This window comes from Branchiostoma belcheri, unplaced genomic scaffold (genome assembly GCF_001625305.1).
Source record: "Branchiostoma belcheri isolate BF01 breed outbred unplaced genomic scaffold, Haploidv18h27 scaffold61, whole genome shotgun sequence".
NCBI classification, from domain to species: domain Eukaryota; kingdom Metazoa; phylum Chordata; class Leptocardii; order Amphioxiformes; family Branchiostomatidae; genus Branchiostoma; species Branchiostoma belcheri.
Genome location: NW_017804254.1, coordinates 540,451 through 563,063, shown reverse-complemented (window position 1 = coordinate 563,063; position 22,613 = coordinate 540,451). Strand labels below are relative to the sequence as shown.

Below are 22,613 nucleotides of genomic sequence, written 5' to 3'. Positions count from 1 at the left end.
TTAATGTCATGCATCAGGAAACATAACCCGCGTAATCCAGCTGAACTGGTCCGACGATGCATTTGCATACACTCGTGAGATACTACTAGTACTTGAAAATTTTCAGTACGAGTATCCATCCAGTTGCTTGAGTAACGAATTCTTGTGCATCTTGTGCATTTCTTCACTTTCTTCCGACGTGATTGCGCAGTTTCCAGCACCATGGAAAGAAGGAGCAGGAGTCCCCGTCGCAGAGACTCCTCGAAAAAGTCGTCGGGCAATATGAGGTCGACTTCTGGCTCTCCTGACGGGAGACTGCAGCAGGAGAGTGGCCCACCGTTTCTCAGCGACCTGGGCGTGTCGGATGATCAAACCACCCCCACACCTGCCGTCAACTCCTTGTTGTACGACATCTTCAAGGTCATCGTAGAAGAAATGTACCGGTATGCTGCTCGCCTTTTGGCTATGATCTGGCCTTCACAGTAGTTCATAACTTCATGGATTCGAAGAAAACTTTCCAACTCTCCCGTTTACTAGTACCCTGGAGCACCGTGACTGTGACTTTAGGACGTACCTTTCAAATAGGGAGCAAACATCAATGCTTGCAGAATGGACGGTGGATTTGTGTTGCGCAATTCGGCTGGATTTTGGACTTTGTGGTTGAAGGGTTTAACACTGCATGGGGTGCACTGATGCTACAGTTTTTTACACCGTACTCTGTAACCGAAACATCGTACTCTGAAGCTGGACAACAGACCGAACGAACTTGCCTCATGAAAGAACTTAAAGACAGTGAACAGTGACGGGGGTGCCCTAAATTTACCCTGGTGTCGGACAGTCCAACCAGTCCGGACTAAAGCTAACAAGGCTGGACACCAGGCTACGCCGGGGAGCGGATCTTGGGGAGCGGACTAAAGCTAAAAAGGCTGGACACCAGGCTTGATCTTGGGGAACGGACTAAAGCTAACAAGGCTGGAGTGGACACCAGGCTACCCTAAATTCCGACATACCCTTAATTCCGGACTAGTTTGAAAAATCATTGTTGAAGCGTTATGCATGGGTGCACGTGCCTGTAAGACCCGATTTACCCGGAGGCAAGGGTTTTCCCTCCATTAGCCCGCCTCAATTTGCTGTTGTGTCGCTGTTCATGCCATACGGTTGTGTTGGACAGTCAGCAAAGTTCTCTTTCCGATGGTCAAATATCATTTAGTACCAATTTAGCAAATACGATTCAAATTTTCCAAGAAATGTCACATTTTGGGCTTCACATATTTCCGATGGGATTCTTTTTATGTCACATTATGTCAGAATTTTGCAGCAGATTAACATGATTTTCACATTAATGCACCTGGTAGTGGATAGCGACTTCCATGTTCTTGTAGGACTTTTAGGTTACATGTGTCATCCGTTTGTTTAAGTATGAAAGGATTATGAAAGTTTTATGAAACGTAGAAATGATATAGTCATACTTTTCCTCTCACTGTTTGCTAAGATATATCAATAATAATATCATCAAGGAAATCAGGCTAGCACATGAAACTCAAGAACGATTTGTATAATGACAACGGATAAACTCTACAATGATTATCATAACATATTCAAGTACTTCCCCATCAAATTATCAATTTCATGCACCTACAAATTGTCAATCATTCCAACTTCTTGCACCTCAGGTCAAATTTAAGCACAAGGGTAAAGATTACTTGTACATACACCTTGCAAACGCCAATTGCATTAATCTAAACTAGCGTTACACTTACATAATATTCAGCAGCATATTGTATATTTTCACTTGATAACTCCTGTGCGGAACTATTTTATGTCCCTCGTAATGCATTTAACGTACATGTATTAATAATACTATTATTACTGCATAAAAGCCAGCTGCAGCTGCGTCTTGTAGAAAGCACATAATTCAAAATGTCAAATATGAATGCACATAATGTTACATGTAGTACACAACATCCAGTAAGTATTTAGGAGAACATAAAGTCGACAATGTTCCGCTACCACAAGCACACAACAAGCTTTAACCCCGTAAATACGATAACAATATCAGGTATGATGTTACTGGGAACAAATTGGTGTATTAGATAAGGGCCTAATATTATCTTTTCAAAACCAAATTTCTTGTGTACCCCATCCTCCTTATCATTCTAATCAATTTTTCATTATCGTTATGTCTTTATTGTATTGTTTATATACGCCGGAATATACGATAATGCGCTATACAATTATGCATTGTTTTTACAATGGTGTGAATGGTAAATGGTTTGGTGTTTTAGAATTCTATACAATTACCCGAAATATACAATTATAAGAAATACAAATAAGTGGAATCCCCTGTAATTGAAATCATTTTTGTTTGGTTATTTACTCACTCTAAAAGCAGCATTTCTTGCATAATAAATCATTTTACGCTTCCTATTCACCTGACCTGTCACTTTTATTTTGCTGTAAATTGTACTGATACTTATCACTGTCCGGCTAGCTTTTCTATGGGAACAGAAAACTATTACAAACCATGTGGCCGTATTATCAAAATGGTGAAATAATATATATACCGGTAGACTCTTAAAATGCTTATATAAGATTACAATGCGTATATTATCCTGGTCTACTGGCTTGTTATGATGCTGTGCATATGTTTAGTAGCTTAAACATACCACTATAAGCGAATCATATTCAATGTCAGGGTATCATATCAGAAATGTCCTGATCGTACTTTGATACATTTTTGCAGTCATAAACTCAACGCAGAAAACCTAGACGCACCCCTACTAGAACATTCCAAAGTTACTAGCCTCTTTTATGCCGATGATATCGTCTTATTATCGGAAAGTGAGCAGGGATTACAGAAAGCAATAAACACCCTTGGACGGTACTGCAAACAATGGAAGTTAACTATCAACCTGGCAAAAACTAAAGTAATGATATTCAACAAAAGAGGCCTCTTATTTTCTAACCTTCGTTTCTCACTAGATGATAAAGAGATAGAGATAGTTCAATCATACTGCTACCTAGGAGTTGTGTTTACAGCAGGATGTACATTTAGCACTGCCATGAAAAATTTACAAAAGAGGGCCCTAAGAGCAATGTTTAACATCAGAAGTACTCTCGGAGAAACCAGATCCTCTGTATCATTACACTGTAAACTGTTTGACACATGTGTTGTACCGATATTACTGTATGGCTCCGAAGTTTGGGGCAGTAACAGTTTGAACGACAAATCGCCATTAGAAACTGTACATCTGAAATTTTGTAAATACATTCTTGGTGTCCGTAGGAACGCCAGTAACTTCGCATGTAGAGCGGAACTAGGACGTTTCCCCTTACAGATAGAGGCCCATTGCCGAATGTACAATTACTATTTTAGACTAGTTAACGAAGTGCTCCCAAGTAGTTTACAATATGAAGCCTATACAGTACAACAAGAGCTAGTTCGCCGAAATATACCCTGCTGGTTATCTGATGTAAAGAAACTGTTAGAGGAGTCCGGTTTTGCCTACCTGTATTTAAACGGTCACCTAAACACACCCTCCCATCTAAAAGAACTAAAACAGAGATTGAAAGATATCCACATCCAAAAGTTCTACTCAGAACTACAAGCAGAAGGACGAAGAGAAAACCAAGGCAACAAATTAAGAACATACAAAACATTTAAACTGAACTATGAAAGAGAAACATATTTAAACATTACAAACTTCGAACATCGAAAAACCATGTGCAAACTTCGTATAAGTGACCATCCCTTACATATAGAATCCGGTAGGCACAACCGTACCCCTCTGAACGATAGGACGTGCGAATTCTGTGATCATCTATATGTAGAAAACGAGTCGCACTTTTTACTTGATTGTAGTTTATATGAAAATGAACGTAAGGTGTTATTTAATGTACTAGATTTAGACAAGAAATATAAGAAACTGTCCAAGCAAAATAGATTTATACATCTTATGTCAAGCAGAAATGAACACATTGTAGAAAAAGTGTGTGATTATATCAATAAGTGTTTCAAGAAGAGAGAAGAAACCAGAACCAAAAAATAGACAAACAGTAACTTTAAGAATTATGTAGTACTTAGAATCCTAGTATAGAACTCAAACATACATTATGTATGTATGCACCACATGTATTTTATACTGTGACAAAGCATGTATGCATTTAGCCCGTCTGGGCAAGGATATGCAATAAAGATCATTTCATTTCATTTCATAAAAGGGAGTTAGGTAGAAGACAAATTAGAATACAATATAGCCTCAATTATAGAAGAAACACAAAACACATTAAAAGTATGAACAACATTAATCGATGACCAACATAAACAAATAACATTTACACACATGATAACAGCATTTTTAAATGCTTTTAAAAAGGCTTGAAAAGAGTAGACATTATGTAAGTCCACATGGGTAGTATAAAGTAGACTTGATTCATTCCTAAAGCTAACCGACATCTATCACACCACAGTCGTACCTCAGTAAGACATCTGGAGCCACATAGTGCCCGTTTAGAACTTTTATTCAGCTTGTCACGACCGATTTCGCCCTGCCTGTGTAATCTCCAAGCAGATCTTTTGATGGAGGAAAAAATAAGACAGTATCAAATTGGCCAGTCTGTAACCATGGGTGGGGAAATGGTTACAGACTGGCCAATTTGATACTGTCTTACCTCCATCAAAACATCTTCTTGGAGATTATGCCTGTGGGCGTCAGGGGCTAAATGACACAAGTTCACAATTTTCACTTTTATACCTTTGCATTGCATATCTCCCTGGTCACTGATAACATTGAAACATACCACTGTTCCAGATGTCTTACTGAGGGACGACTGCAGTATTCTTAGATCTCGGTTAACTTCAGGAGATTCTACTATCCACCAGATTCCTTGGCAGGCTAAATAGATAGTAGAAATCGGCCTAAAAAGAATGAAGCTAGCCAGGGAAGTTGGCCGGTCATAGAGGGTCCAGTTTGCCTGCCTCTACAAGTACTCCCCTGGCCAGCTACATTCTTTTTCGGCCGATTTCTACTATTTACTCAGCCTGCAAAGGAGTCTGGTGGAGACTAAGAAGATTCCACTCCTAACCATGTCAAGTTCGAATTTGATATCAACATGGTCTCACTCAATCAACCAGCTTTGCCGACTTTCAAGACGAAGTCGGCACATTTTCGGCAGAAGGCGGTCTCAGCATCGCAGTAGGTCCTCTCCACGTGCCCGCACTTCAGACGATAGGCGGCCAGCTGGCTGCAGGAGCAGTCGTCCTCACCCGGCTCATGGTCGCCTCCGCACAGGTGACCACACGGCAGCATCCGGGCACAGGCCGGTGGAGCTGGGAATGATAGAGGTATAAATAAATAGCAAACTAGAAATATAATATTTGCAAAGCAAATGCATCATGTTCACCTTCGCATGGCCCAGCTCAACAAACTATTTAATTTATTCTTACTCAAACCAAGAGGTTGTATGGAATTCTACCTCTATGCTCAAACACACTCATATATACAATGTTTGTCTTTATGTTTATTTACCTTATGCAAGCACTAATGCTAGGTTGTATCATTTAAGGATGATTATCTTCAGACGGCAGACTACTGTCTGCAGACTACTAGGCCACACTTAATGCAATAATTACCAGTTTGACTGTTCGATCTTTCTATATATAACCGCAACAGAGAAGACAAAAGATTTTGCCAGCAGGCAAAAACATTCTTTGCATTAGTCGCAAGTTACCAGGTGTTGCATTGAGCATGAGGTGCACGTGGTTATAGATGGTATCGTAGCATCTGGTAGACGTAGAGCAAATGATCATAGGTTTCTCCGAGTTCGTTAGTTAATCGCCATGCAACGAATTCTGTGATATGCCCTACCACTTGCTGCTACAAGAAGACATAATCATGGCGTAAGAAGTTGATATCTTGCGAATTGCATCAGCTACCATGCTAGTCATTATTGATGCCCAATGATATGACCCGTGTCCACATAAATGTCATCTTGCCTTAGGCTGATTTATGGCTCACTCGAGAATTGGTGCTGTGATGTAGTTTCTAAAATCATTGTACATTTTGTTCACTTGAAAATCATTTTAACCTTTATATTTTTTATAATCTAATTACTCGTGATTGACGTAGCCAACTCAACATCATCTTCGGTGTGTGTCAGTGCGTTCCACATTCTCTCAAAGTTTCTGTTGCTGTCCGAAGCACCCCCCTCCCACTCACAACCTTCTCTGCAATGCTCCACTTGACCGTACCTGTACGTTTATTCCTGACTGAACATATCAGCTTCTTGCAATTGTTTAATCGTGTAATGATCTGTAATAATGCAGGAAATGCCTGAACAGCACATGGCATTCAAGCTTCTGTATAGATGATCTAGTATGCCACAACATATTTTCCCTGTTATGAAGTAAGTTTAAACTGTAATTTCCAACACAACAAAAAATTGGACTCACCCAAATTTTCGACTGTACAACTCCAGTCTTTTTCAAGGAATGAGCAATCCACCGCTTCCGTGACGTCACGCAGATAACACACGTGACTCCGTGAGCAGTGGATCATAGGTTGCAGAAAGTCTGTGGCGCCCCCCGTCTCTGTTGAGGGATGGCTGTAAAGCCCTGATGTATATGGCCTCTTTAATCCCTCGTGCAAAAAAGTCCGGTTCTGTGTCCAAGATTTTTACTTTGTCCAGTGAGACTGAATGTCCAGGGGATTCTATATGTATATGTTGTGAAACCTCAGAGGTAGTTGAGCTAGGTCGTTTGTGTTCTAGGAACCTAGCCTTGAGCGATCTTTCAGTCTCTCCGATATAGGTTTCCTTACATGGGCCCTTGGAATTCTGTCCTTGACACTGTATGTGGTACACCACCCCACATTTGCTTTCTTTTGGTGTTTTGTCCTTTGGTGAAACCAGTATGTTCCGGAGGGTTCTGGTTGGTTTAAAACAGGTCTTAATCCCGTATGTAGCAAAGATCCTCCTGAGCCCTTCACTCAGGCCTTTTCTGTAGGGCAGGACAACTAGGCCTCTATTCGGGCTCTTGTTCTTACTCTGGTACTGGTTACCGACTGTGGGTTTTGGACTATTGGCCTATTGGTGGTGTACCACATACAGTGTCAAGGACAGAATTCCAAGGGCCCATGTAAGGAAACCTATATCGGAGAGACTGAAAGATCGCTCAAGGCTAGGTTCCTAGAACACAAACGACCTAGCTCAACTACCTCTGAGGTTTCACAACATATACATATAGAATCCCCTGGACATTCAGTCTCACTGGACAAAGTAAAAATCTTGGACACAGAACCGGACTTTTTTGCACGAGGGATTAAAGAGGCCATATACATCAGGGCTTTACAGCCATCCCTCAACAGAGACGGGGGGCGCCACAGACTTTCTGCAACCTATGATCCACTGCTCACGGAGTCACGTGTGTTATCTGCGTGACGTCACGGAAGCGGTGGATTGCTCATTCCTTGAAAAAGACTGGAGTTGTACAGTCGAAAATTTGGGTGAGTCCAATTTTTTGTTGTGTTGGAAATTACAGTTTAAACTTACTTCATAATGTACTTCTACCAACACAGATGAACTTTCAAGATAATATTTTCCCTGTTTTTATGTGTATGCGGAGGAGAAGTAAGTAGACTCACCTTTCTTTCCTGGAGCTCCCATTCCATTCATGAAACTTTTCCGAGTCGTTCCTGTTTCCATGGTGCTGGTGGATTTGCTCCTGTTGATGGGAGTAGACTTGAAACCATACCCCATGGGAGGAACGGAGGTGTCACTAGTGGAATATGACCTTCTTTCCCCAAGCTTCGTTGTTTTTGTGGTCCCCGCCTGTTTTGGTGGTTCTGGCGATGTCTTGGTCTGCCCCTGTGCTGGAGGAGTGGATGTCCCGTTGGAGGCTGACCCCGTACTGGCGTTGCTGTGCGCACCGGCAGAAGAACTCTACTCCTCCGATGCCGTGTGAAATACTGACCCGGTGGAGCTCGTTCTCCGCCCGGCGGTCTCTGGGCTGGCTGTCCCGTTGGTCAGCACCGGCCCGTTGGGGACTGTAGGATTTTCGTCGACTTCAGGGATGGGAGGAGTGGAACTGAAGATACTGTCGTTCCCGACTCCCGAGTCTAGAGACTCCCCTCTACTCAGGCGCTTCTTGGGTATGTCCGTGACAACTCGCCCGATGTCAAGACCATAGAATCTGAAAAAGGGAGAGTGTGGACTCGTTAAATTACCATGATTTATAAGTGTTTATTAAAAATGAGTTGACTATTCAAACATTTACAATTTATCCTAAGTTCTCTGACCATATCGCAGTTCCCCTTACCTTGGATCTGATGCCGTGAAATCAAATTTGGAAATATCGTCTGCAATTTTGGGCAAGGCCTTCATGAGGAGGGACTGCAGCCGGTCAATGACCTCCTTGCTGATGTCCATGAGTTCGAAGTTGGACCCGAGCATGAGTATCTTGTGAGCGTACCCAGCCGCACTGCCCAGGTCTGAGATGTTCTGTCTTACAGAGTCCTTCTGATCGGACAGCTGTCTCTGCCGGGCGTCGTGTACCTGAAAATACATTGCAAATTGTTATATTCTTTCCCTTTCCTTTGTGCCTATTAAGACATATATACTGGAGACATCAACGGCCTCTATATAATTATAAGGTCAAGTTGATTTCATTATATGGATGAGTGAATTTTTGTCAGTTTCCCCCCAAAAAAGTTTTGTACTGTAAATCGTACACAGCAGCTGCAAAATGAGCAAACATATGCCATAAATTGCAAAACAAATATTGGAAAACGATACTAATGTCGTAGAATTCCAAAATCCAGTTCCAAAGGAAAATAAGAGAATGTCAAGAAATGAAAATGAAGGCAACTTTTCTTTTGCCAAACTCTATTTGCACGCTCGCATCAGTTTTGGGTTCCAAGAGGATATCATCCATATAATCAAATCAACGTGGCCTAAAAGTTACCGCCCAAAAAACACCGACTACGTCACAACAGACAAGAGTTAATTTCAGTGGCCAAACAAACTTACCTCTCGGACTTTCTGTTTCAGTTTGAGCCCTTTCTCGTCCAGGTAGTCGCACAGCTCCTTCTTGAGTTTCTCCGTCGCGGCGTCGATCTCCTCGTCCGCCGTGGACGCCTTCTTACTCACCTCCAGCTCCACATCGTCCAGCGTCTGGCTCGACTCCTGGAAGTTGTTCAGCTTCTCTTCGCTCCTCTGTAATACATGTACAGGCGGTTACGTTGGTGAATATACAGACGGTTACTCGGCAATCTAAAAGAGCTTGATGTAAAATCTTAAAGAACAACGACAATCTAAAACAGCTTGATGTAGAACAAGAATCTAGTGAAGAAAAACATGAACACTACTGCAAAAGGAATCGTGAGTATTATTAATATCATCGAAATACGCATCAGTGACAAATACAACTTTCCGAGTTTCCTGATACAATTGGTGACCAAACTGAACACGGCTAATATCATAGCTACAGATTCTCCTATTAGATACAGGTTTATGAAACGACATACATCACTCATTTTGACTCGTTTACTTTAAGGCATATTATCTCAAAGGTCACTTTATATTTTATTGACTTCTATTGATTTGATTTTATATATTATTGACTCATGATAAGCATGAACTTTTTGTTTTTTCTTATCATTGAAAGATTTTTTTCATGTTAATGATATGTTTGGGGTTTCCCTCCAAGGCACATTGAAAGACGCCAAGCAGTTGCGATATGTTTCCTCTGGTGGTATAAAATAAACAAACAAACAAAACGTTAACTACAGGCATACCGCTGCGTCAATTTTTATTATGTTTACCGAAGAGAGACATATTGTTTTTGCTCAGTTTCCTCTTCTCCAAACACAAAAGGTCAATGACCTGGGCCAGACAGCCTATCACCATGGTAACTAGTGATGGGTTAAATCATGTTGCAATTTTATAGCAGGAGGGATTTAGACTCCTATCACCATTTATATGAATGCTTTTAATAAGAATTACCAGCAGATTATGCGAAGGTAAACATTATGCATTTGCTTTGCAAATATTACATTTCTAGTTTCTTTTCAGTCCTGATATAGAATCATTACGAAGCACACCTGAATGAGATCCTTGAAGCAGTCCTTGATTTTCTCCACCATGTCAGTCAGGTAGTCGTACTGATGGTCCCGATGGTCGAACGCGGAGCAGTCCCGGCAGATGAGGGTCCGGCACGACTGGCAGTAGAACTTGAGCGGCTCGTACTTGTGGATCCGGCAGGGGGCGGTCGTGTGCGTCTTCACGTCATGGGTCTTCCCGCCCCGCAGCTCCTCCAGGGTTTTCACCTGACAGAGATTCACAGGATTAGGCCACAGCAAGTAATTTTTATGGATGACATAAGCACTCGCATTAATTTTCGCCTGATTTTGACAGTGGTCAACATACCGAAAATGGGTCTGTTGCCATACCGGAACGTGGATGGCAGATGACTAGGAAAAGAGGAGACAAGAAAAGGCTCTTATTTAATGTTTTGTTTTTTTTACTTTGATGCGGTGATATGTGCTGGTAGCTGCGCATATGTAATGTTCCCGCTGAATCAAAGGCTTTTTTTCCGCCCGCCTTGTTTTTTTTTTTTTAATCTCGCCCGCTCGCATCAGATTTGGATTCTGTGCGGAGGATGTCATCCATAAAATTTGCTTGCTGTGGCCTTATGAAGTTGGGTTGATCAAGCCTTCAAGGACAGTGCATATTATCCTTGGGTTGATTAATGCTGAGGCCATGTTTCCAAACCGGGGCACGACCGGGCAGCTTTCGGGAACGGAAAGTACTATATGACCTATATGTACACCGAATTTGTGAGGTTGGTTTGATTACTTTATATACTATTACTACGAGAACATTCAACTTCATAAATGGTTAAATAAACAAGTCTGCGAAGGAGGCTAGAGTATGTATATAGGCGCCACTAACTACCCAGCCCAATGGATCCTGGACCTATTGGCCTAATCGGTTGGTGCGCTGGTTGTGAGCTGGTACAACCAGCGCGAGGGTTCGAGCCCGGCATAGATCGATCAGACTCAACCTTCGAGTTACTCCTTTCTTTTGGTGTTCATAATACTAGTACATGTATTACACCTGGACAAGGACATTATCTGGATAATCAGGAGAGTCACTCTCCTGATCCAACTGAGTTGACTTTTGACCCACGCCACAGTCACATCTGACCTCACGATGCGACAGAAGGACAAGGTGGCAGAACCACGGCCAACAAATATGCTGAAATATACGGTATAATCTACAAAATAACTAAAAACAACAAACTTTATGATTTTTTTAACATCATGATCATGACGACCACTTTGATTTGGCCCTCTACCGAGGTCAACAGAACTGCAGCCGGCTCACCCCGGAGCGCGGTTGCGTAATGCCGCGCATTTATACACGAACAGGGAATCTTCACAATCCAAATCATACGGTATACAAATCGATACCTCTCTATACCATACAGCGCAGTTTACTCCTGGCTACCTCTCGTATAAGTCTCTCTAGCCAGGATTCAAGAGTTTTTTCTGCACTACTTTCTATACCTGCGTCACTAACAAATGTACTTGTCTTTATAGCTATGGGTGGGGGTGGTAGTCACTACTATTAGCAACTCGAGCAAGACTTAGTCATAGGAACTATGTTTTTATTTATGAAGAAAATTCGAAGTATACAATAAAATGTACAAGAACTGTTAAACTAGACAGAAGGAGAGGTGTACAAGCTTAAGGGAAAATAAAGAACACTGGTGGGATGGGCCAGGATATGATATAGGATTCTGTTTGCCACAACACTTCAACACAAGTGCCTCGAGGGAGATGATAATGTTGCAAAACTACGCATGAAACAAGCCAACACCCTACAGTTGCTTGGGCCAATGGAAACTTGATAATAGAAGGTATGTAATGAGTTCCAGCCAGCATGGCCAGAAAGGTAGGGTTGGTAGGGGCAGGTGTGCGAAACCAAACATACGTGCAACCCTCCAACGAAACTTAGACGTTTGTTTTCGTCTCGGCTCAAATGAAGTCTCTTGGTGCATTGTAATAGCAGACTAGCTTTTTCCTTTAGAATGGCGAGACAAAAATGTATCAGGTTGTTTTAGACTTGAGCCACTGTGCACCTGTTCTCTGCCACTCATAATATTTGCCACTTGTATTGTGTCAGACTGCAAAATTGCATGATCATGATCATGATCATTATCTCTCTAGCCCTCAGGTGTTAGCCTCCTAAACCGTAATTATTTATAGATCAGTATAGAGCAGTACTTTAATGAACTATTATATATTAACATATTGTTTGGTTGCCCCCCCCCCCAGCAGAAAATTCCATATGTGAACATTCTACTGCAGACCTGTTTGTTGGACATCCTGGGAAGGAGTTGGACTGTACTGAACACCTTGTCAATGAGATGAACTGTACTGAACACCCTGGGAAGGAGTTGAACTGTGCAGAACACCCTGGGAAGGAGATGTACTGCACTGAACACCCTGGGAAGGAGTTGGACTGTGCTGAACACCCTGGGAAGGAGATGTACTGCACTGAACACCCTGGGAAGGAGTTGGACTGTGCTGAACACCCTGGGAAGGAGATGTACTGCAATGAACACCCTGGGAAGGAGACCCAGACAACAGACATGGGCCCGCAGCAGGAAACGTGTGATGTGAACTTTCCTGGACCTGTCAACAAGTCAACCTCACAGGTACAGGAGAGCAAAGGTGATATGGGAAGGCATGTGCTTAAACACACTGGTGAAAAACCCTACATGTGTGGGGAGTGTGGCTACAGGGCAACTCTTAAGTCCATCTTATCTATACACATGAAAACCCACAAAGGAGATAAACCCTAGATATTCTGCAGCACAGAAACCGTATTTGTGTGAAAGTGTGTGAATACTGCACTGCTCCGGAACAATAACTGTAAGAGCTGTGTGTATGTTGGACCCAGAATTCGGTTCAAAGGAAAAAAAAACATGTTGTACAGATAAACAGGACATAGCATAAATTTGTCTACATAGTGATTTTTAAGTGTTTTATATTTTGAATGGTTGAATATTCCCCCTACAAAAGTGTGCACTGATATGATAAGAAATCTGTAATTTGTTGAGACATTAATGACGATGAAAAATGAGAAAAGGGGCATCTCCTTGTTAGTTTGTGGTGTGTACTTGTCAGTGGCTATAATACACCTGTAGACCAACAGCACCTCCTTGCAGGGTCAGTCCGCATTGCAGCTGCTGATAATTACTGTACACAAGTCTGATTATTCACAACAGAACTACTGGAATCTTCTGGCAGGGTCGAGATTTCGTGTCATTTCATTGAAGAACTAATATATTATGTTACTGTAAGTGACTGCATGTCCCTACTACAAACTATAATTGACATTTGCTGTTGTATGCTGCGTTCTCGCCAGGGGGCGTCACAGGGGCCACACCTGTGACCTCGCCATGCGTGACTCACCGAGCAGGCTGGGGGACATGTCATGTTAATGACTTCCACGTCAGTTGTCACCTGTCATATTACTTCTCACTTGGTTTCATCTGTTGTCAACACTGCCCGCTTCTGAAGTGTGCTATTGTTCACAAGTTAATGGTACTGGTTCAGACAAAAAACGCTTATGTGTGTTTGGTGCATCCTGTATAAAAACGTATGAAAACAAATGTCGTTTCTGTAGAAACGACATATTGTGAATAAAATAAAATCGTGCTTGAAAGTTATGTCCCACCCTCATATCGTACTCTTCAATCAACATTCCTGACCCTTTGACCTGGCTGAGCCCTGCACATTGTTCCACCTGTGCGGCGGTATGCCCACCCCTTTGAAGACTTCATGCTTCACCACTCACGGCATGTTTCTAATTCTGTCAAGGCTGAATGTTTCGTTGCTGGGGACAATTTATAAATCGATACAAGTGTTTGTACTATCAGTCTTTAAGATATATATTCCTCGCGCAACTTGGATCCTTTGTCGTCCTATTCTTGAAAGGGGCTATTTATATTTCAATATATTGCCTTCAAACTACATTGCAACACGCTATGTCACTATTGCTTGTATGATAGTCAGAGAAGAGCTGGGGCGTAGTGCATTTTGAAAAGACACAAGAAGCCGAAAGAGCATGTTATCTTTTTCTAGCAATTGCCAGTTTTGTATCATTTTTTTTTTCTTGTCATTCATATTTTCTAATACATTTTCATGGACAGTCTAGCTTTAGAAAATCTTCCCTATGTCGCACAGTTTTTGAACAGTGTTGCAGTAGATTTCATTCTCAAAGTTACGTTAGGCAAAGAAGACTAGTTTGGTGGAAAACTTTGTCCGTGCGCGACACATATTGAACCTCACTAACGATGCCTCTTCGCCTAATTTCCAGACCCTTGTCTCGTTTGACCTCTGTTCAGTCGACCGTGTGTCCAAGTCGCCAGGTTGACACCATGTCGCTCCATTTAACTTAAGCCAACCCTGTAGGGCAAAGTATTTGCATCGGTCGTTCATTGACCCTTCCGATAGAGATAGATAGATCATGAACATGCTTGGAGGTATGGCCCTAAAACTACCATCTATTTCTACTGTGGCCACTTCCTCTTATATATAGCTCATTACCAATTAGAAGTCTATATTTCTTACACAGCCTCTCGCTGCCCATAAAAGATGTCCTTCTGTGTCGATGATAAAATGATAAACATTGGTTGCGATGTAGGCTACTTGTTGAAAAGCAGACAATGCTCAAATCCTACAGACAAGGAGAGACTTTAACACAACATAGAGCGTAGAAATCTGATCTGTGTATTTTGTGTAAGCCAGATCGCAACTGTTGCTAGTATGCTCCGTATCTGATTCTACAAGTTGGGGCTCCCGTTTAAAAACGTGAAAATTTTGAAAGCATGAAAGTTCATCTGTGTTAGCTAACAATGTTTTTGTAGGTAGGACAGTTTTCTGTTGTTAGAACAAAGTTACTTGTATGTACTGCGAACGTATTTAATGTTTACTTAGAAATCAGTCTTAGATATAAAGACTGTAAGAACTGGCAATTCACTTCTACTGTTTTACCAGAATTCTCTCCCTCACTCAAAATCCTCTCCCGCACTCTCCCTCAAAATCGCCGCCGTATTGACGCGTGTTATCGCATGAAAATCTCTTAATCACCTGGAGTTGTCAACCAGGCCTATGTGGTTGCCAAAACAGCTTCAGATTTTCCAGACATTGGTTCTCAGCTATGCTGTGCACATCCGCCATCAAATCAAACAGGTCTGCCGAACCAATGACAAGCCAGTGCAGACAACTCACAAGAGGACGACCCCCACTCGGGAAGATAATATAGTCATTAGAAGAACAAAGGGAGTGAAAGTAAGTTGAGCTGTACACAATACACAATATCTGAAGGACAACTACTGTGTTCTAGATCTAGACATGATACCAAGAAGATTGTTTTAGCCACAAAGTACTCGGCTTCGATCTGAGAAGAATTTCATATGACAACAGCAGTAAAATTTGTTGCTGTATCTTTCTCTCAAACCAAACATTTAGAACATATTTGAAACTAGACGTTACAACTACTAGTACCTTTACTTTATTTTTTTTACGTTTACTTGATTGCATCCTTGATCATCTTCACTCCCTTCTACCCCCACTCAGAACATTCTCTGCAAGAACACGCTTAGCCACCCTAACAGCAGAAAATCACCCTTTCTTCCTTAATAGTCCATCAGTCAAGAGAAAATTTCATGCTGACAGTTTCTTCCCCAGAACCACTTCACTGTGGAACAAGCTTCCCCGTGAATGTTTCACCGCTAATTACAACCTCCAACGGTTTAAATCAAGGGTGAACAAATATCTGACCACGCAGTCATCACTGTAACCCAAAACATGTAAGTGGCTCTCACGAGCCTTGTTTTGAGGTGAATCTGAAGTAAATAAAAAAAAAATCTTCGGATATTTGATAATTTCAACAACTTATACAACGTATACTTTCCTTTTATCTTTACCAACTGGATGCCTCAAAAGCAGATGCCTTATGTATATATATATAGCGTGTTGCAAGCAGTAAATAACTGAAGTTATGGTGGTTGATGAATGTCTTCATCTAACTGTTAATAAAAGACCCATGTGTTTGAACGTAAAGAATGTACTGACGGGTGCCGCTGTTTTGCCTAAGGGAAACCCCTCTCCTGTAGGACGTGCCCAGGCTTGAACACGAATGAGTTGTTTATTTATATTTTGCATCTAAGTATATATTTGTAACCTTATTGTCATTCCATATCCTAATGGTGCCCAATACACTGGTTTCAGGGTTTGAAAATTATTGGGTTGTTTAAAGTCAATATTGTAGTCTCTTATTTACACAGTAAGTTTAAACTTAACAATCACACTTTATGTCGACAATCAAATCACGGAGCAAAAATACGACGTCAGTGTGTGGAAAAAATCTGCTGGGTTTATGATATATTGGTGAACGTTCCGAGAAATAAAGGACTCATCATGGGGCTTGTTTAAATGCTCTATTAAAAACTGTTTAAAGCATAAGATAATGATGTAAATGTGCTAATATTAAGTAATAGGGGACAATATATATCAATATCATACGAGTTGCCTTATCCAGAATATTTTCGGTGTTAATGCACTGATTCTGCATTGGGTGCCTTTAAGAATGGACATCTTAGCAATAGAGTATAGGGTGATGATGACAATGGCCTGTTCACTGGCCACTGTCACGGAAAATGACACTATAGTACATGTATGTACATATGCCTAGGCGTTTTGGGTATGCGTGCGTGGTCGGTTAAGCCCCCAATTTTGCCTTGTTAAGCCGAGCTTATATCTCAAAATCTGGTCTGGATTTCAGGGGAATCCATGATACAATCTGGTTTAAGTTTTGCTTGGATGCTTGTCTTGACCTTGTGACTTTCCTTGGGTATATATAGCGATAGATAAAGCTGACAGACAATGACCAAGTTTTTTTCAAGCGTCATTTTACACAAAGCAGTCAATAATCCTTTGTATCGGCCTGTCAGAGTTGTCATCAAAGCATGTATTTGAGAGATGTCCGTGGAATTCAAACCATTTACACATGGACGTTTGGATAAGGCACGGTACAATAGAGGTATTGAACAGTTCTCCTCCCACTACAGACAATAGACAGGTCTGTGACTTGGTCTGCTAGCTTGTAGACACATGTCACAATACCTCAACCGTAGTAAAGTACGGCCACAATAGGAATCAAATGGTATAATAGAGAGATACAAATACACTATACGTGAATGTCTTGAACCACTTTTATATGTATTATCATTTTAAGTTGATGAAATATCTACTGTCATTTGTGAAGGTCTATTATGGAATGGTATTTCCGGCCCTGGTGCGAGTGAAAATCATTCGGGAACGCCTCATAATCACATGCATGCTTGTAGAATGACTCCACGGATCAAACTAATAGCCTGGTGTCCAGTCTATCGTGGCTTGGGCGAGCTCTCTTCGGACCTGAGGGGCTCTCCACCGTCCGACTCAACATGTAGAGACACGGCAGCACTAGCCTCTACCAGGCTTCGGAGGCGGTTGGAAAGAGTAGAACTTGGTCGGCCAAATAGCCAAATAGAGAACATGCAAGGGAGTTAGTCTGCTAAATATTACAGTTTGCTTTGGCAGCGCATGATCTTCCGTAAAATAATTTCATCAAACTGTTGAATGATTGAATAGTAAAGTTCTTTTAATCACAACCAGCCAAGCTTGTGTTAAACAATTTTTTGTAAATAAAAAAATTCGAACGTTACTATTCAAGCACATGATCTTGTCTTACTGTAAGAAATGATCTTCATGATCTCTGTGGCCAGATCAGATCGCAGTGCAACAAGGAGTTTATCAGGCGAATCAATGACGGACATTACCGTTGACAAACAGCCCCATTGTCTAATTATATCCCCAAATGTCAACGATTTATGTCTTTTAACGTTGTCCTTGTGCCCTTTGATTCAGGTGTTAAACCAAGGTCTCCATGACCATTGTAACATGTTTAACATTGATACGGGGACAGTTCACTCACCTGACACACATTCGTGTCCCTATACTCACTTTGTTTTGTTGTTTCTGTATTTCTTGTCTCAGATCTAGACGTTTGTCTCGCTATCTTCAGAGAAAAGTTTGTGATGTCTTTCCTGTGTGATTGTTTCTCTTACTTTTAAATCATAATTCCATTCATGGATAGTCACATTGAGCTATACGACTCCTTCTTTACAATAAATTTGTGAATGATGCTTAGAATGTAAAATGTTTAGAAATGATACTGCGAAGAGTGCTGTTCTTCATGAAACCACTATTTTGCTGAGAACGTCACGAAACTATACAATGGTTCTTAGTTTTCTAAGGCACCGAGCTGAACACATATACTAAGAAATGTTAAGCCATTTTTCTAGTATAAGCTGGTAACTATTGGTTGGTGTCTGTGGTGCTTATCAGTTAAGACTTGGTCCGGTGGCACACAAAAACAGCAGACAATAGTGACACATGCACCTGGCCATAACCGTCTCATCGTCTCCACCCACCTTTTCTACACAAAGGATTTTGGATACTCCTTTGTCTCGCCGTGCTAATGTACAACAAACCCGTATATTATATTCATTCAGCTGGTGGATTCAAACCGTGTGTACTTGACCTTTCAGACACAACACAACACAACACAACACAACACAACATGATACTACACTGCACTCCAAAAACGCATGACAGATTCTTCTATGTTTATATAAAGGACAGAGCTGTGCAGAATGGTGTTGTAGATGCAGACAAGAGAAGGGGAGAAGCTGCAGCAGAGAAACGGAGACTGCGAAAGGCTGCAGCACAAACTGCACCTTTCACTACACAGCACACATATAGTGTATGCAGCAGGGTCTGCAAAACCAAGACGGACTTTCAAAGAAGTCACCAGAGGTGCGAACAAGATAGTCTACAAGACTGACCTGCCAAAAAATTTATCTATATGGAGAGAGGGACTTTTAAGATAGGAGGAGGAGAAAATATGATACTCCAGAGATCTTCACCTTGCCCTTAACCTTCCCTTTGCTTACATAATCTTAAGACTTTGTTGCAAAGCTCCTTGATAACATGAAGCAGGTTATGCACAATATACACAAAAGTCACTATAGCTAATTCATGAACCTCGAGAAGATTTGGACATGACCTCATAGCGTCCTCATAACAATAGATGAGTTTTGTCTAGTTTCGAACAGCTGCACGTTGCACAAGGAGACAATTAACCATCAATCATTCTATTGATATTAGTTCACTGAGTTACAATAATTCTATTGATATTAGTTACAATTTCATAAAGAATGTATTGAAGAAAAGATGATTCCAAATGGTCTATGTATGTATAGTGGTGCCATCTTTTTTTGCATATTTTTCTTGCTTAACACAATTGTGTAGGAATAGATTTAGAAAGACATAACTACAACTGTTAAACTACCCCAAGGGCAAAGATACCAATGTCGTGTTGTCATATGACACAGGGTCAACATATGCACTGCCTCCCTGGTAAATTTGTCACGCAACACTCATGCATGGAATATGTGGACTTGTCACTTCCCTTTGAAAAAGACCACTTAATACGGCCTTTTCTGTGTCAATCAGTTTTCAAAGGTACATGCATATGTATGCGAACTTATCATAGAACCCTCATGTTTGTATGTTTTGATCAGAAATATGCTTCTCGTTGCATGGTCGGGGCTAATTGCGGCGGTCGAGTAAACACACTTGCAATTATGTTTTGTGGACCGTGAAAAATTAAGTGTAAATAGCTTTTTGAATACCCTTTATGTTGGCCACTGGGACTGTTGTGTAGTTGATAAATGTTGCTCACAAGAAAAATATTGTTCCGAACAGAAGAAAAATATAATATAAGGAGACAAGAAGACATGCCATGTTGCTACTTTCAGTAGTAAACGCATGTTTTTGTAGTGCTAGCGCCCACTTACCCCCTTAAGTGTTGTGTTTTCTTTGTTTCAACTGTGCAATGATCTGCCAAGTAATCTATTTCGGTCCTAATGGCGATTTTCCTGACAAATAGTGCCAAAAAACGTGCGATTTCACTTCTCCATCTGCCGTGTATGATAAGGACAATTTCAACATAGGAACATTTATTTGTATAATATTGAAATACGTGCAGATCGTATAATAAGTGGGTCAGGCATTCTTAACAAGTAATGTTTCCTTTTAAGTGTTACGACATAGCAATGTTCTAAGGAGATCATCAGCAAGTCAAATAGAACCACGAGATCACAGGATTAAGCGGTTTGACCTCTGCTCTCTGTGAGTCACACTGGTACTTGTTTTTCTCGCATATTGACGGGGGCTTTTCAGAAGAAAGAGTGAAATATTATAAATGAACGTAGAAATCCAGAACCGGTTTCATGGATCTACATTTTGTGTAAATGTAGCGTGGTTTGCCCACGTAATCCTAAGGTTAAAGTAATGGTAGGAATATAAACCTGTGTTTAAAGACACACAATCAAATCTATTAGGAACCGTTAATACTTTGTCATCAAAGCTAGCCACAGAAGGACTGGTACATTCTTCGCGGGCATTAAATCTAACCACACTCTGAGACATGGGACTTTAAAAATTCTAGTGGATTTTACAGTGTATAATTATTTACTTATGTAGGGTATGCTATAATTACAGTAAGGGTATTACACAACTACAGTTGCTTCAAGGATACATCTTGTAAGACTTCATAGATGTGTCCTCTACGCGACGCCTCAGATTTACAATGAGACGATCTAGTTATAAAATCGTGGAAGTGTTTTTTTTTCTTACACACAACAACGTCCAAGACTTAGTCCTAGGTTGTAGGAAAGTTGTTGAATCGATGTGAAACTCGTACAGACCGGGTGATTAACAGGGTGGGAGGAATCGTGGAATGTTGGAGAGAACGAGAAACGTTATGGGTGTGTGACAAGTGACCTCTACATAATGACAGCCAGCCGAATATGTCAGTGCGTAGCTGCGCCAGAGGGTGTTTTGCGCTTAATGTGTGATGTCAGACACCATTTTACACTCGGAAGGATAATCCTTGCCACAGCTTTGATGTGCCCTTCTCTGTATATTGTACGGTGTATATTTTTCCAGTGAAGCTTGAATTCGTCCATCAAAAACATTCTATGGCAACTATGACTACAAGTACGAAATGGACCCGGCTTGAAACCGTGTCGCAACTCAGATAAAGGTCGAGGTCAACTTTATATGTACAAAACACAACTTAAAGAAAGCATGTGTTGAACTGAGTCGAATGGAAGTAAACATATTGTATCCTTAAGTCACATTTCCAATCCGGAGCCCGGCCGGGCAGTGTGTTGGAACGAAAGGTATGATATAAAAGACAACAAAACATAAACAAAAGTTTTAAAATAATAATGGGCACTATATCTGCGGATATTGTTGATATGGATTGTTGATTTTGCTGAAACGTAACAGCCCGGCCGGGCCCCGGTTTGGAAATGTCACCTCAGTACAAGCATAGTACAAGGTGTTACCTGGTGGTCTCGAGTGAGCTTGACCCTCTGGTGAGCGGACACGCACTCGGCGCACAGAAACTCCTCGCAGTGCAGACATCTAGCCGCGGCCTTCTGTCCGCCGTCACACACGTTACACACCACGTCTGACTTGATCAGCCTCTTCTGGATCTCCACACTCGTGGCGAGCGACACGATGAAGTGGTTATCCTTCAGCCACTGCAGATCTCCATCGGGCACGGGCACGTCTGTCGTACAGACAGGACACGTCAGACATGCCGGCACTTCCTCATACTCCTCCCCTTGACTGGGATTCTCCTCTAAGTGCTTCGCTAAACAGCCTTCACAGAAGGAGTGAAGACAGGGGAGTAGCTTAGGCCTGTTAAAGTCCTTCTTACAGATCCCGCATTGCAAAAGGTCGTCTGATAGCTGCGTCAGAGCGACACAGGCCATGTCGAGCGCTCGTCTAGCTGTCCGCTCGCCAGAACTACACGAAGCGACCGGGCGAGAGCAATTTTCAGCTCCGGCAATTATTCTGGCCCTGCCTGTTTAGTTCTTTTGTTCTGCGTCGTTACAAAGCTAGGCGGTTGGGTCAGGTGGGATAGGTCATACCTCGCCCGGAGAGGGATGGGTCTCATCGCGCACGAACATGACGTCACGACGGCCTCGAACTTGCTGCCGTATATGGTAATCGTCGGAAGGAGTTTTAAACTACGTCAAACGAAACCTTTGCTCTTTTGTACGTTGGTGTTAATCTTCGTGATTACACTAATCACGGTAATGGTATGTTCGGTAACGAAGAAAGGTGACAATAAGTTGTTGTGTGGAAGTAGGGGCGTAGTTTGCGGTTTACCTTTCAACTGCTGGTAGTCAGATATCATGTCAACTTTCTCATGGAATATTGGCCTAATAAAAGACAGTCATAGCCGAATTGTAGGGCCTGCACGTGATAGTGTATCCATTCACTCATTTTCGAATGGTTTTATCTTTTCAGGCATCACTTCGACAGATACAGATACCTCAAGGAGATTAAGAGCTGATCGTCATCACACCTTCTTTCTTTAGAAATGTCTTAACCTTTACCCTCCTTTGGTCAAGCCCTGGTGGTCATGATCCCCAAGCA

The 22,613-nt window shown here is 41.6% G+C and overlaps 1 pseudogene; it reads right to left on the bottom strand.

Annotated features, from left to right (window-relative positions):
* Nucleotides 1-4,893: 4,893 nt before the first annotated feature.
* On the bottom strand, nucleotides 4,894-22,085 carry LOC109482959 (annotated as a pseudogene).
* Between the last annotated feature and the right edge of the window lie 528 nt (nucleotides 22,086-22,613).